Source organism: Diceros bicornis, chromosome 10, assembly GCF_020826845.1.
Source record: "Diceros bicornis minor isolate mBicDic1 chromosome 10, mDicBic1.mat.cur, whole genome shotgun sequence".
Classification (NCBI taxonomy): Eukaryota; Metazoa; Chordata; class Mammalia; order Perissodactyla; family Rhinocerotidae; genus Diceros; species Diceros bicornis.
Window position 1 is genome coordinate 37,224,294 of NC_080749.1, and position 13,793 is coordinate 37,238,086.

General features: G+C 37.3%; 1 protein-coding gene across 2 annotated transcripts in view; it reads left to right on the forward strand.

Moving 5' to 3' along the window:
* GALNT13 (polypeptide N-acetylgalactosaminyltransferase 13) overlaps positions 1-13,793 on the forward strand; it is a 666,195-nt gene that overhangs the window by 84,960 nt on the left and 567,442 nt on the right. Inside the window, exon 2 of one of the 2 annotated variants that reach the window (XM_058548993.1) lies at positions 12,569-12,629. The exons of the other annotated variant lie outside the window; for it this stretch is intronic. The gene's annotated coding sequence lies outside the window, so the exon portion shown is untranslated. The remainder of the gene's footprint in view (positions 1-12,568; positions 12,630-13,793) is intronic. 2 annotated transcript variants of the gene reach the window in all.

The window sequence follows — 13,793 nt, forward strand, 5'->3', positions numbered from 1 at the left end:
TAGATCTTCCCCTCTTTCAATGGGCTGAAAATGTGGGACCTGCATTTCTCAGAATCTCTTGTCTCTAAGGATCTGAATTCTGCCACACTTTGTCAAGGAGATGCATTCTCATAAGACCTGACAGGGAGACAGGAGTCAGAAGTCATTTTCTAAAAGCAATAACATAGATGGATGGGCTCCTCTAACCGTGAGGATTGCAGAAGACTTTGTGTGTTTCCCTGAAGATAATCTGCGTCACTGCTGCAGGGCATCTGTGATTTCAGAGGTAATTCCCCACAATTCTAACTAGCATAGTAACAGCAATTTCTTTCTTCACAGCATCACAGTGGTGGTGGTGAACCTCAAAGCTGGCAGAGGTCTCATCTGTCTCTTGCTCCTCGAGCACTTACACTGGTTTGGTAAGCACCTAATCCCCTACATTAAATTCTTTCTGCTTATAAAGCGCAGTGTGGTTGCTGCTTTACTTGACTTTCTGCCTATGTTTTCTTTGGTTATAAACTCTGCATCTTGTAGCATCAGCAAATCAGCACAACAGTTCCATATCTGCCACAGCAAGAGAAAAGAAAGACTAGAACATCCTGCAGGGCCTAGCCCAGAAATGACATCACTTCCACTCACATTTCATTGCCTATAACTAGTCACATGGCCCCAAGAAACTGCAAGCGCCCTGGGAGCACCTTCCATGTGCTCAGGAAGGAATGGAGAACTAGATGTTTGTGAGTATGACATATGAATATGTGGGGGTAAAATATACCAGACACAGACAAAATAAATTACTAGGGCCTTGAGGCAGGAAAATATCTGAAATATTCAAGAACCAGTGAGGATGCCAGTGTGGCTGGCACTGAGTGACCGAGAGGGAGAGCAGCAAGAGATAAAGTCGGGAAATGGTGGGTCAGATCACAAAGTGATTCAAAGGTCCTAATAAGGATTTAGGCTTTTAATCAGAATAACACGCAAAAGTACTGGAGAGTTTTAAACCTAGGAGTGATGTGATCTGACTTGTATTTTAAAATTGACTTGCAATTGTCACTCTGGCAAGGGGACAAGCAGTTTGGAGTTTATTACCACAATTCAGATGAAAGATAATAATGACTTAGACCAGGCTGGTAGCAGTGGGAGTAGTGAGAAGTGGTGAGCTTCTGGATACATTTTGGGTATGTAACAAACAGGACTAATTAATGGACTGGATATGATGGATGAGAGAAAGGAATGAACCAAGAATGGCTTCAAGTTTTTGGCTTGAACAACAGCAGGAATAGTATTGCTATTAATTTGGATGGCATAGTCTTCAGATGAAGAAATTTGGGAGGATTTTTGGAGGTTGGTTTTAGACATATGAATTTTGAGATGGAAATTCCAAGTATGAATATTAATATATGAGTATGATGTGCAGAACTAAGATCTATTTTAAAGAAGTACATTTTGATAGCATCAAAAATTAGATAGTAATTAAAGGCATGAGAGCAGGTGAGATCACCTGGAGAATGAGCATAAATAGGGAAAAGTAAAAGAGCAGCGACTAAGTCCTAAGGTACCTCAACGTTAAGAAGTTGGGAAGATGAGGAGGAACAAGCAAAAAGATGAGAAGGAGAGGCCAGTGAAATAAGAGAACAGTAAGGTAAGTACAGTGTGCCGGAAGCCTAGTGAGGGAGATGTTTCAATGATGGGAGTGAATAGATGAGTCAAGCAATGCTGATGATTAACAAGAGGCTTGGGAATTGACTTTTAGCTTCAACAATGAGAAGCATCTTGATACTAGCAGTCTCTATGAAATGGGAGTTAATATATGATATCTGTTTTCCATACACATTTCATGCTTTCCAAATGCTTTACCTTCTTTATCTTTTTCCTCTTCATTAAAAAAAATCATTTTAATTCTTTCTTCCAGATTACTGACTCTAGTCCTTACCGTATCTTAATTATTTATTATTTCTTAATGGTGTCAGTTTTATTTTTAATTTGCTTTATTCTTTTATTCTTGTTTTGTATTCTTTAGATTCTTTTCCTTTCCTAGAGGATATAAACTTAATTTGCATACATTTTTCTTCTATGTCTTGAGGGTATATGTTTTTTCTAGAATAGATTTTTCATCTTTCCTTTCTTTCTTCCTTTCCTTCCTTGCCATCATTCTGCCTGCCCTCCTTTCTTGGTACTCTTGAGGAGTTGCTTTTCATTTTGCTTAGCTTGTTCATGAACATCTATAGTTAGAATTTCAATTTGTCTAAGTATAGGGTGATTAGATGTTGCTTGAAACCTGTTTCCTTTCTCTCCATCTTGTCTGGTCCTTATTTATGTCTACCCTTATCAATCCAGGCTGAAGGTGGAATCAAATTAATTGTGTCCTGCACTTCCTTCAGTACCAACTTTCAGAAAAATAGCTCATAGACACCAATCTACATTTTGCTTAGTTAGAGACAGTGTCAAATAATGGAGAGGGGCCAGCCCCGTGGCTTAGCGGTTGGGTGCGCGCGCTCCGATGCTGGCCGCCCAGGTTTGGATCCCAGGCGCGCAGTGACACACTGCTTCTCCGGCCATGCTGAGGCCGCGTCCCACATACAGCAACTAGAAGGATGTGCAGCTATGACACACAACTATCTACTGGGGCTTGGGGGAAAAAAAATAAATAAATAAAATTAAAAAAAAATAATGGAGAGAACATGGATTATACTACTACAGAGTAGCAGTCAAGTCACTTGAATCACTTTGGCACAGTATCTTCAGAGCAAAATAAGGTATTAGATTTGGTTATTTCCAAAGACCATTCTAGATGGAAATTTCTATGTTTCTACTTACTTGAACATATTCCTTGGAATATTAATATAGAATGGGGTATTCCATTTTTCAAATTCCATAAATGTTTTATTACATTTTTCAATATATTAGATCTTAAAAACATCAGTGCATTTTGTTCTGGTTAAAAACTTACTTACAGAGATGTTAACATAATAAGAATCAGAGAAAATGACTGACTTCTACATATAAGACATTATATTATCCAAAACTTTCTTTTTTTCTCATCACCAAAACATTAAAACACAAATAATATCACTCAACAGTTTGACTCATGGAGAACATTTTTTAGTCCAATTATAAAAATTTATGATTAAATGCTAAACTATTTGTAGACATATTGAGATTTTTTTACTTTTTAAAAATTATAGTTAAGGAAAATAAGCCATTCACTTGACAGACACCAAGCACAAGTATATTATTTGAGCGTTATATTAACTTTTCCTTAAATACCTTCAAAAACTACCTCTAATTGTATTTGAATTTTCAGTGCACAGTGAGTGGCCTGAGTGTAATTTTCTTATTGAAAACACAATGCACTTCTGTCTCAATGTACAAATGCACCTCAGTTTTCAATGCAGGAGCAAAAAATCTCTCTTTTTAAAGCTTTGGAGCTTATTGCAATTATAATGAAACAGGCAAAGTGGCTTTTGTTTGAGTGCGCATGTGACTTTGGAGAGCTGTTTTGGAACGAATAATATTTTCATTTTTCTGCTTCTTAACAGCAGCTACCTCCTTTTTAGGATATAAATGCTATCTGAACCAATGACTTATTTCCAATCAGATAGCAAATGTAGGCTGAAGTCTTGCAGTTAGGTTAGTAGAAACCCAAATATTTCCACACAGATTAACCGCACAAGGGATTTATTGTAGCATGAGAACAGAGCATTATCTTTCCAATATATATTTTTAAATGTAATAAACAGATCCCAGAGGACTGCCACCAAATAAGTTCTTGGATGCACTCACAAGTCCTATGATAAACACTAACAGTAAAACTAGAAATGCAGGGAAAATTCAATAATCTCATTTATACCGATCGAGTTAATTTTGGAACGGTCGTGTCATCCACTGAACATTGCATACCTCAGCATTCTTTAAAGCAGCCAAGTATATTAGATGATACTAAATATTTTGCTGTATGTGTAGATTTAGCAGCAGATGTTGATTTGGTGCAGAAATTTGTTCTTGCACTGTATATCTAACACAAATACTGACAAATAGTAGGATTCGGAAGAGAGCACTGAATTGGGAGCCAAAAGTCTATTTTGAGTTACAACTCTTCCACTAACTAGTCTTGGGAGAGTCATTTGACTTTCCTCAGTCTCTGTTTTTCTCTCTGCAAAATAAAGATTGTAATACTATCTGCTCTAACTAGATCACTAGGTTTGTTGATACGAGCCGTGGCAGCATGTCCAGGAGATTTTATGAAGAAATTTCTGTTCTTTGATGGAGGTACCACTATTAAACAAGGTGATGAAGCTATTGCCACTGATAACAAACACCACCACAAAACTCAGTGCCATGCAAAAATACCCATTGATGTCTCACTCATGCCTCTACAGGTGGTTGGAGTTCAGCTGATCTAGGCTGGGTTTATCGGGCTTGGCTCCAAACTACAGGTTAGATCCAGGTCTGTTCCACACGTCTCTAATTCACCTTGGACCAGCATCTATCTGAAACCTATTCTTGTCAAGGGGAAGGGCAGATGTACAAAAAGGCAAGCCCGATTGCCCAAACACATTTGCCTGATCCTAGCATAACTGCTAACATTGCATCATCAAGACAAGTCACATGGCCCAGTCCAGCATCAACAGGGCCAGGGAAATATCATCTACTTCTTAGAGGAGGAACTGCAGAATAACACAGTAAAGGGTATGGATACAGAGGGGAGGAAAGAATTGAAAACAATGCATAGATTACAACAGGAGTAAGATTTTTCTTAGCACTATTTCTCATCAACTTTTTATCTTAAAAATATTTAAAATAGTTATCTGTCATAGTATTTTTCTCTTTAACTTTTGCAAAATACATGTGCTTCTGATAGATGACTGTCTTTTACTACAATCAATTATTTAAATGTATTTCAAAAGGCTACTGTCCCAACTCTAGAACCACTATAAAGAAGAGTCTCTAAAAATAAAAACCCACTACAAAATTGTCTTGAAATTAAAACTGTGGGAATAGTAATTCAACCAGAGATAAATTCATTAGATGATTTAAATGTTATCAAGTGGCTTCATTTTAACATTTAATGACCCAATGAGATGGACAGAGCAGGGTCCCACTCCTCAGTCATTTCCATTAAATCATATGTTTGTGTACATAAATACACATGTGTGGGAACAGATTCAGTTGATTGCATCATGAAATTGACCTTCACATTCCTGAACATATATTTCATATCTCTCTAGCTGGACCCCTTTCTTTGCTCCTGTTCCCATTATTTTTACTCTCCTTAATTTTTATTTCCCTTTCAGAATATAATTTCTGCTTCAATTTTTGTTCCTTCCTAATACAGCATAGAGGAAAAAAGGATGGATTGTAGAGTCTGGCATTTGCTATTTACTTGACACTGAATAAACTACCTAGACTTTCTGTGTGAACACAACTATTTTATTTTTTATTGAGATGCAGTTGGCATATAACATTGTGTAACTTTCAAATATACAACTTGTTGATTTGATACTTTTATGTGTTGTGATATGATTCCACTCTAGCATTAGCTAACACCTCTTTCATATACATAATCGTCATTTCTTTTTTGTGGTGAGAATATTTAAGATCTAGTCTCTTAGTGACTTTCAAGTATATAATACCGTATTGTTGACTATAATCACTATGCTGTATCTTAGACATCAGGAACTTACTCATTGTCTAACTGCACGTTTGTACCCTTTGACCCACATCTCCCCAATTTCCCCACTGCCCAGCCCCTGGTAACCACTATTCTAGTCCCTGTGGCTTTTCTAGATTCCACATATAGGTGATATCATACTGTATTTGTCTTTCTCTGACTTATCTCACTTAGCATAATGCCCTTGGGGTCCACTCATGTTGTGGCAAATGGCAGGATTTTACTTCTTCATCCATTCATCCATTGACAGGCACTTAAGTTGTTTCTATATCTTGGCTATTGTGAATAATGTTGCAATAAACATTGGAACGTGTATATCTCTTTGATATCCTGTTTTCATTTCCTTTGTGTAAATACCCAGAAGTAGAATAGCTGGATTATATGGTAGCTTTATTTTTAATTTTTTGAGGAAGCTTCATATTGTTTTCCATAGTGGCTGAATCAATTTACATTCCCACCAATGGTGCACAAGTGTTTTCTTTTCTCTACATCCTTGCCAACATTTGCTGTCTCGTGTCTTCTTGATGATAGCCATTCTAACAGTTATAAGGTTATATCTCATTGTGGTTTTAATTTACATTTCCCTGATGATTAGTGATGTTTAACATCTTTTTGTTTACCTACGGGCCTTTTGTATGTCTTTTTTGGAAAAATGTATATTCAGGTCCTCTACCCGTTTTTAAACTGGATTGTCTGGGTTTATTTATTTTTTTATTGAGTTACATGAATTCCTTATGTATTTTGGATATTAACCCCTTATCCAACATATGGTTTGCAAATATTTTCTCCCATTCAGTAGGTTGCCTTTTCATTTTGTTGATTGTTTCTTTTACTGTGCAGAAGCTTTTTAGTTTGATGTAGTCCCACTTATTGACTTTTGCTTTTGTTGTTTGTGTTTTTTGTGTCATATCCAAAAAATCATTGTCTAGACCTTCTGAATCTTAGTTTCCTTATCCTTAAAGTAACATGGGGAAAATAAGATCTACACTGTAGAGTTTAAGAACAAAGGTCTTGGGGCCGGCCCTGTGGCTTAGCAGTTAAGTGCGCGCTCTCTGCTACTGGCGGCCGGGGTTCAGATCCCTGGCGCACACTGATGCACCGCTTGTCCGGCCATGCTGAGGCAGCGTCCCACATACAGCAACTAGAAGGATGTGCAACTATGACATACAACTAGCTATGGGGGCTTACGGGAGAAAAAAGGAGGAGGATTGGCAATAGATGTTAGTTCAGGGCCGATCTTCCTCAGCAAAAAGAGGAGGATTGGTATGGATGTTAGCTCAGGGCTGATCTTCCTCCCAAAAAACAAAAAGAAAAAACAACAAAGGTCTTGACTATAACATTCCCATAAATCAAAGGCAGAAAGCCATATGCTTTATCTTTATCATCATATACATCATTCCTCACAATACTGAAAAAATCAAACCAATCTGTAAGAATCTTCATCATATTTGTTATTGTCACCCAACATCCGTATTTGGACAAATACTCACATTTTTAATTCACGCCTCCTCAAATAGAAACCAGAATTCCATTTCCCAGCTTCCTTTGAACATGGATGCAGGCATGTAACCTAAGTGCTACCTACCTGATGAAACAGCACAGGACCACAAAATATGTGCTAGTGCATCTGAGTCTCCCTTGCCTCTCTGCTGCTGTGCTGTCTTGCTTGAGGACAAGTTCACTTGACAGAGTTACTTTCAGAGGGAAGCCAATTCTCTTCATGCTCTTCCTCTACCACCTCTCATTATTACCAAGCCTATTACTAGAGTCATAGCCCATCACGTTCTGGGTGACTAATTACAAATTTAAACTTGAAAGGAGAAGGTATACATGAGAAAAACTTGGATTATATGTGTGAGCATGGATTCTGTGGGTGCTAGAAGAGGAGGAACTTAAGTTTAGATCAGGCCAAGGTTATTGATTTGAAAGTAGCACCAGAGGAGTTCTGGACTGAATGTTTGAATTGCTTCTTGGCCTTTTGCCTAAGATCAAGTGCGGATTGAATGTGTGAGCTCAAACAAGTTGGGGTTGTTATAACTCCTTTTTGGTTGAGTAGACTGAAAACTGAATTACCATAGCCTACTTTAATGATATGAAGATGCCAAAATTTCTTTGGTATAATGAGGAGAAAGGAATCCACAGATATAGGGAGAAAGATAGCAGTATTGGAGTGGATTCAGCATGTTGAAACAGGTCCTCCATCCCCCATGTGCTTCCTCACAGAGGGAGGTCTGGTTCACTATTTCCACATTTCCGATTTCTATATTCTGTATAAGGACCTCTTCGGGCAATCTTTATTTTGAAATGAAAAAAGAGGTAATTTCCATTAGAAGAGAGGTGTAGACTAGAGGACAGAGGGCCTCCTGACACACGGTGTATGTTCCTGTAGAATGAAGAAAAAGCCTGTACTATCAAGATATTAATTCCATAGTCTTCACAGGGAACTCAAAGCAGCTTTCTTCTCCCAGACAATCCTACACTTGTGGTATGTGTGTGTTTGTGTGTGTGTGTGACTGAGTGTGAAATAAAACTACCATCTATTCTTGACTACTATATGACACAATAACAATCATGCATTTGATTAGATACGTATCAGATCAGCTTTATTTTATGTACAAGCAACTCAAAACTTATCATGTCCTTCAGTCTTTAAATTTCATCAGATGAAATAGTAATCTGCTAATAATTGTAAAAAGCGAAAAAAAAAGATTTTATATAGATTTTATGTAATCTAAATATTTACATAATAGATTTTATGTAAATCAATGGTTCTCAGGGTCCCTTTACACTCCTAAAATTTTTTTGAGGACCCAAAGAGCTTTTGTTTTTATAGGTTTATCTATTCATATTTACCAATTAGAAATTAAAACTGAGAACTTTTTAGAGCACGAAAATACAAAAGTACACATTTCATTAGCTGTCATGAAATGGTATCATCACACCTCATGTAGCCTCTGGAAATTACACATACACTCAAGTGAAAAAGGAAAATAACATCTTGATATTATTATAAAAATATTTTTGACCTTGTGGATCCTTTGAAAGGTCTGAGGGACCCCTACGTGTTCCTGAACCACACTTTGAGAACAACTGATCTAAACCATTTTATCTCTTCTGAATCCTAGTACAATTATCATCTGAACTACACACATTAACCTTTAAAGGCAAAGAAATGTATACTTTGATTTCTCAATTAGATTATAGCTCTTAGACAGCCTATCTTTGTTTTACGCTTTTTCTCTATTGGACTGTAGTAGGCTTCCAACCATCCAACAATCTTGGTTCATTTACTCCATGTGTAGTTCTTTAATACTATTATCAATAAAATGATTAGCATAGACACTGGGAACTATTTAAGTGACTTTGTTACGGTAAATGAATATCAGTCACATTAACCAGTTCATACATTTCATTTCTTTTTGTGTGTGTTTGTGTGTGAGGAAGACTGGCCCTGAGCTAACATCTTCCTCTATTTTTTATATGTGGGATGCCGCCACAGCATGGCTTGATGAGCAGTGTGTAGGTCCATACCCAGGATCTGAAACCTGTGAACCCCAGGATGCTGAAGCAGAGTGTGCTAACTTAACGACTACGCCACCAGGCCGGCCTCTACGTTTCATTTCTTATTGCCATTGTGAACTTGATTATTTTTAAGAATCAAGTAGCCTTCCAGAGTACAAATTTCCAAAAGCAGTGCCATAGTATGCCAAAAACGATCTCTATTCTCCAGTCTTTTAAAATTCTTAATGTTTCCTTTAAGAATAAAAATCTTGGAAATTGGATTTGACATTACTGAAAAAATAAACAAAAAACACTTATACTGTGAGTGAAAAGACCTGCCTTTAACACAATATTTTAAGGCCATTTATTTCTGAGCTTTGTCATTGGAACTTTGTTGTACAATTACTCAGCTCTAAACATGGCTCTCTAAACCATTTTCAGTCATTACTAAAGCCAAGTTTTTGAAAGAGTCATTTATCAAAATTACTAAGCTCAGGATGCTGAAACAGATTCATAAAAATGCTATTATAATTTGGCCTAAATCTGGAGCTTTATAACATTCATAGTGTGCATGAGGTTACATTAGTGGATGCATTAACTAAAAATCTGGCCTCAAGTTTGAACTTGATGTCATCATAAGTAACCTGAAATAGCTTAAGCTATAGTCTTCTTTAGGAGGTAGTTATAATAAAAGCTACCATATATTGTGTAGCTCAATACAATATGCTAGGAACTATGTCCAATCCTTTATATCTCTCCATCATAATTCATTTAGCCACCTTGTCTAGTAGCTATCTTAATACCCATTTCATAGATGAGTAAATAGAAGTTCAGAGAAGTTGAGAATCTTAGCAATGTCACCTAGCAAAAAAGTGGCAGAAACAGTATTTGAACCCTGATTTGTTTGACATTAAAACTGTGTTCCCTAATAAATGCCCTAGTACAAAGAAGTTAAGTAATTATACCAATCAGGAGAAGTTCAGTTAGTAGTAGCAGATAAACCCAAATTCACAAAGGTGTAATGCAACCAACGTTTGTCACTCACTCATGCTAGATGCCCATCATGGTTCAGCTGTGGGCTCTGCTCCATGTTTTCCTTACTCAGAATGCAAGTGAACAGGGGTCCATCCTTTGGATTATCACTAGTTCCTGTGAAAGGGAAAGGGAATATGGAGAATTGTGCACAGTCTGTGAAAGGCTTCAATTTTATTCTTCTTTTATTTGCTGAGTCAAATGTCCATGCCTAGCTTCAAGGGGATGGGAATGTGCAATCCTCCTGCATTCCAGGGAAAAAGATAATCAAGTGGTCTTTTTGAAATTTTGAGTAAAAATTTCCTCTCCAAACATCAGCTCTTTTGATACCACTAGAAATAAAGAATAAAATTGATGGTTTGTGATTATTTTTGAAGTGATAGACAATTATACCTGAAATTGTAATTTTTTCCTTCTTTAGAAAGTTAAGGGGTAAAATAAAATATCTAGAAAATATAATAAAATATCCAGAAAAATAAGTGGCAATTCTTATACCTCTAATTCTTATTAACGAGTTTAAAAATGTGCTTCAATTAGAAGTACAATATTTATGTTATTTCAGTATGACGGTTATACTATTGCATATGACATTCTTACAAATTATGACTTGCCTTTTTAAAGAAGCTATCAATTTATTAGTCCTTCAAAGAGGAATAAGCTCACTGAGATTTAATAAATTCATCTTTTTTCATGTCTCCTTCCTCAAGTCTTAGCCAACATCACTCCAGTCTGTCTCCAATCTACCCCTTGGTTCTTATCAAAGCTCGAGAGTCACTATAACAGGATAAGCTTTTCATCTACCAAAAAAAAAGGAATCTCATTTTATCTTTGGAGTTGTAGCTATGTTCACTTACTTATTGTAATTAGAGAATAAGTTAAAGGGTTGAAGAGAATAGATAGGACATTGTGCCAGCATAGAAAAGTCTTGGGCTTTTTGCCTGGTGATTTGTGTTAAAACCCGCTCTTCTTACACCCATAGAGGTGAGGAGGGACACAATAATCACATGATTATTTCTGAATGCATCCACATGCAACTGGGAGGTGCACTCTGTGGAAATGGTCTTTTATAAGTGGCACGAAGACTGCTTTCATGCATGGCTATCTCTTATACCAGCAGTTATGAAAGCCATCACAAGTGACAGGTAGTCAGTACCTAATCGCTGGAGCTGACACTTGAGAGTCAGCCCAGGCAGAGCCCCCTGGCCCCCAGAGGTCAAAACATATGTTACTCCACCATTTTGAAAAAGCTTTCATATCCTGCCCCACAGGGGAATGCTAAAGAAATAGATCCACTTCAGCCTTCTTGTAAAATGAGTGGAGGCCAACAAAATAAGCAGTCTGTGCTGTGGGAACTTGTTTTCCAACTATATAGAAGCTACTACTAAGGCCAGCATACAGATGACTCACTCCAGGCACTCTGTTAATGGCCTGAACCAAAATTTATGGTGGAAATGGAATTTAAATTGTAGAGATATATGGGTTAAAGATTAGTTGGTAAAATAATATCATTCCTGAAACCGGAACAAGTACCACTATCAAATACTTTTATCTTTTAGATAAAAGATAAAATACGTTTTAACATTTCACTTCATATGAAATAGATGCTACCCTTATTTATTTCCCCTGGTCAAATTGGCTTGAGAGCCAATAAAGGTTGAGCAGCCCTCGCTGTGCTGTTGATTCTCTACCATCCACTCAGAAACATCTTTGGAGCTACAAGCATCCTGATTCCTGGATTCCCTCCCTCCTTGTTGATATCTCACTGTCTCTCACTGCCATTTGGCTGAGATCAGTTCTTTTCTACTAGTCACTCTCTGTCTCTTATGGCTCTCTGCTCTTGCATAGAGAAGCTATGTCCTTCAATGACCGTGGCCAAAGGAGAAAAATAAAATATTAAACAAACAAAAACCGTAGCACCCTGACAACTTTCCTGCCACCACTTAGATCTCTGATTTCCCCTCTTTCAAAAATTACATTATTTGCCGCCACTTCCATTCTCTGGTTACCAACATCTCTGAAGTTCTTAAAGAGTGCCTCCTCTTCTCTAGCAACGAATACTGTTCTAAATAACTTGTTCTCTCTCCTCCAAGAGACCCCTCCCAGTTTTTAGGGCCCCATCCTTAAGTCCTGGGGAAAGTTCCTAGGGACTAGGCAAAAGGCATTGAATGACACCAGTATTGTACTGGAACATCACTTCTCCATGCAGTTTCTACATCCTAGAACAAATTCCTTAAATCTGTCCTACGTCATGGTGAGTTCTTGCTAAACTGGGGCACTCCTGCAGGGATTTAGAGACATTTGTTGTCTTTTTCATTTAGAATTGATATATCTACTGAAGTAGAACATACTTATCATTACCAAAATGTCCATTATTTTTTCACCTAGGAGGGCCTTCACATGCAAATGAAAAATCTGGAGGCCTGTTCTGTATCACAGAGTTCTCAAGGTAGGTTTTCAAATATGTAATTAAATGAAATACTTTATAGGCATATATAAGAATATCATGTTTTTAAAGAATTAATGAAGTCCTGCCCTCACTTACCCAACAATTTTACCATATGCTTTCCCAAATTTTCCCATTATTTTGCCATATTCAAGAAGACCACATTCTAATGAACACCTCTAGGCTCTGAAAGCCATGTCTCTCGCTATTCTAAAGGTAATGAATATATCATGGCCATCAATCTATTTTTTTTTTTTTGAATGGTGAAACACTGGAACTGTTAAGCTTAAACAATTTGCAAAGTTGTAATTTAGGAAGGGGAAAATAGGCAATATTTAAGTGCTAAATAAAAAGTACTTAATGTATCTATTCAATCTTCCCAAGAGCCCCCACCAGTCTAAACTAAGCGAGGCCCAGTGAAAAGGGGCAAAAGCTAAAAGGATGGGTCTCCACACTTAGAGTTCTAAAGCTTGTCTATTTCATCCTGCTATTCAGTCTGAATACATTGTCCGGAAACAAACAAACAGGGTAACACTGCTTTATACTTAGCCCTTACCTCCTTCTTTTCATTCACTTCAAGTCTCCCTCATTACCTTTTCTCAAAAGTCAGTGGTAGGGAATATTGCCATAAGCTGTTAATTGAAAGCTAATTAAAATTACAAATGCCTATTGGACATTTCACATTCCTTATTCCGTTAGTATATCCATGAATACGAAATATATGTCTGAAGTAGTTCATTTTCTTTGCCATTGTCTAACTTTTGTCATTCCATTCCACCATGACTCTGGGGGCATACTCTCAGTGAACTATCAGCTTGCAAAGAACAGGAGGGCTCGGGATTTCACAGTTGTTTCCCCTCAAAATCCAATTGCCAGTCTCATGAAAAATTGTCATTAACTTCACTCGGATGTGTGCAATTTACTATTTTAACTGATCTGTAAAGGCTAATTGTAAGCAGGGGTATTTTTGTGTGCCTACTAAGTGTTAATTGCTACCAGTGGCTTTGGCAGTAATAGGATCTGGGAATGAAGTCTAGAACAAACTGTCTTTGGAAACACACAGAGCCTCAGAGGCGGTGGCTGATTGCTCTGTAGCCCTCCAATCTCCTTAGTTCCCGGGGGGTTTTGGCTGGCTTTGGCCCTTCTACGGTGTATCGGCAGCTCTCT